Raw genomic sequence first — 2910 nt, 5'->3', positions numbered from 1 at the left:
GTGAGAGCAGGATGCCTTCATTATGAGTCAATGTCTGGTACCTTTTGTGAGAGTGGAATTCAGTCTCTATCAGACATTGGTACTGAATGTGAGTGTGAAAATATTTCTGCATCTGTCAATCACAATTACTGTTTCGGAAAAGTGAGATGAATCCGTAACATCATCACGGCTGTGACAGACAGAGAAAGACACAGAGAAATGCAGGAAGAGACTATCAGGACACACACACAATGACACACAGAAAAGGTGCCGATATGAAGAAACTGTTTTTTTCGGAAAATGTGTTTTCTGCTGTGTAACTGTGCTCTCTCTGTCGGAACCGTCACTCTGCTGGTGACAGATCTTCACTGTGGTTGTGTCAAATCGTTCCCTGTTGTGTAAATGTGTTTCCAGTTGTGGAAATTGATCCGCCTGAAGCAGAACCTTTCTGCGCCATTACTGAGACGAAATTTCAATTCCAGATTTGTTAAATCTTGTCACCAAGGGTTAGTCCAGACCTCTGGATTCCCAGTCCAGCGACATAACCTTGCCTTCTTGTTGTGAAGACAGTTCATTCAGCATCAATCTTTTCCGATAATAGTAAGGAAGCGCCCAACATGGGACTTGAACCCACGACTCTGGTATTAAGAGTTCCATGCTCTACCGACTGAGCTAGCCGAGCTGGTGCTGCATTGCCCATGAAACATCTTCTTGCGGAGAGTGGCTGCGGTGCTCATTCGGAGGGTAAGGAATGACTTGTTGGGCCGAATGGCTTTCTGCGCTGGAGAATCTACGATTCTATGAAGCAAGGAGGTTGATGCGTTCAAATGCTTCTGCTATAATGTCCACTCCTGACACCATATAGAAATGGTTGTCTTTGAATCACTGGAAACCAAGGAGTTGTAATAAAAAAATAATTGATTTAATAATTGAGCTGCTCCTCCTGGCTTGTGCTCTGACCGCGATCCGGGGAGAATTGCAGGAATCCAGACACGTGATCATTTTAGTTGCGTCATCACGTGACCATTCGGTCTCCACTGGTCTCCCTCGGTGCTCTAATTTCTAGATTCATCATTTTAATTTTCATCCAGACTGGGAAGTTTAGTGCTGCTGCATTTGAAAAGGAACATGAATTTCTTATATTTTTCCAATGTAACTGATGTTGTTACACAAACTATTTAATCAGTGGAATTGTGCGTTTAGGGAACTCAGATTTTCGAATATCTGAAGGCTTCTTTCCAAATCGAATGGTTATTTTCCACAAGATTCAACCCCTCCTCACATAAACCCCGGACGCTTTGATCGCTTGAATGCAATGACTTCCTGGAGTGATCCAAGGCCGGCTTTCGAATGTATTCTATCGACCAAATTACTGTTGAATGATGCAGCTTTGATGGCCGAGTTGTCAAGTCGTTGGACTTCAAATCCAATAGCGTTTCCCCCCCCCGCAGATTCGACTGTGATTCGAAATGTTTGTTCAACTCCCCGGGGAAGCTGCCGGCTCGACAATGAATCGGAATTTCGGTTGGATGTCTGTTAACGGTATTAACATTTATCGAATTCAGTTTTTTCGAAAAACGTTCTTTTTGGAAACTAAACGAAACATAAAGATAAATGAGGAGTTCACACTCAAAGCAACAATCAATAAATAATAACGTTTCCTGCAACGTTCGGAAGGAGAAGCAGCAACGGCAGCGAATGGAAACGTGGTTTGGTTTCATTCAGCTGAATGTATTTCTGTGTAAAAAGATCGTGGCAGAAATGGAACATTTTAAAAAAATGTTTTCTTGTTCTCTTTCTGTTGTCTCTCTATATGTTTCTTTCTCTCTCCCTCACTCACTGTTTTTGTGCTTCTCCGGGGACTGATTGGATCCACAGTGAAACTCAGCCCCATCTCATCCCAACTCTTTTGGACGAATACGTCCTGGTGATGGACGGCCGTGAATCAGTAGAAGAATCGACAAACTATTCCATTCTTGCTCTGTAAGAAGTTCCATTCCTGGTTGTGAGGTGGCTCTGGGATAAAGGGATCGAGAGCTAACGAGTCTGACTCTTACTCTGCAAATCATTTCGTGCGCACTTGTACAAAGTGGATGTGTCTGAGAACAGGAGAAAAGCAGATCATGGGGGTGTGATTGATTTTTACTGAGCCGGACCTAGAAAAGTGAAGGAAACTTCTAAACAGCCAGCTTCTATCTGAGAGCTGGTAAGGAATTACGGCTGACATTGAGACAGTTCATAGTGAATTCTTACAGCAAATCGAATCTTGAAGCGGTGTTGGCATATTGTTTTCGTAGAGACTGACATAGTTTCTGAAAAGATCAGTTGTGCTTGTTTTTGTTTTGTCCAGTAGTTTGGGTAATCTATTTGGAGCGGGTGCAGTTGGTCAATATCTGTGCTTCTTGCTTGTCCAGCTCCCCGGGCAGCAGCAGCTCCATTCCTCGCCAAATGTGTGGACACAAACGGCAAACGCACATTATTGTATCCCCGCGGAGGTTCGAACCCCGCTCGCAGCCGCTCTGCTCCGGGATATTTACTCAGCTCCACAAACAAACCACTGGCAACACAAATGACCGGGGCTCCCTTTGCATCTCATTGATGGTTTTCACCCAATTTGGCTGTTTCGGGAATGAAAGTAAAAATTTATCGCGTCTGGTAATTAGTATTTTTAAATAAACTACACTAAACATATGAAACAATACTTAATACATGATAATTAACGAATATTAATCAATATTTAAAAAGTGTTCTGCAACGATTGGAAGGAAAAGCCCATCCCATCAGGGCAGGATATGTTGGGAATGGACCGGAGTGAAACATTCCCAGACCATGTCCAACATGTTTCTCCTCAGCATGAAAACTCCCTGCGGAAAGACTGAAACAGACACTCATTTGATCACATCATGATTAACATCACTCACACCTTAACCA

The 2910-nt window shown here is 43.1% G+C and overlaps 1 non-coding gene across 1 annotated transcript; it reads right to left on the bottom strand.

The window, feature by feature from the left end:
* Positions 1–588: 588 nt before the first annotated feature.
* Positions 589–661, bottom strand: trnak-cuu (transfer RNA lysine (anticodon CUU)). Its single transcript has one exon. It is a non-coding gene; the product is annotated as a tRNA-Lys (tRNA).
* Between the last annotated feature and the right edge of the window lie 2249 nt (positions 662–2910).

This window comes from Scyliorhinus torazame, chromosome 24 (genome assembly GCF_047496885.1).
Source record: "Scyliorhinus torazame isolate Kashiwa2021f chromosome 24, sScyTor2.1, whole genome shotgun sequence".
In the NCBI taxonomy this organism is placed as follows: Eukaryota; Metazoa; Chordata; class Chondrichthyes; order Carcharhiniformes; family Scyliorhinidae; genus Scyliorhinus; species Scyliorhinus torazame.
The sequence above is the reverse complement of the archived record's forward strand: the minus strand, read 5'-3'. Positions and strand labels throughout refer to the sequence as shown.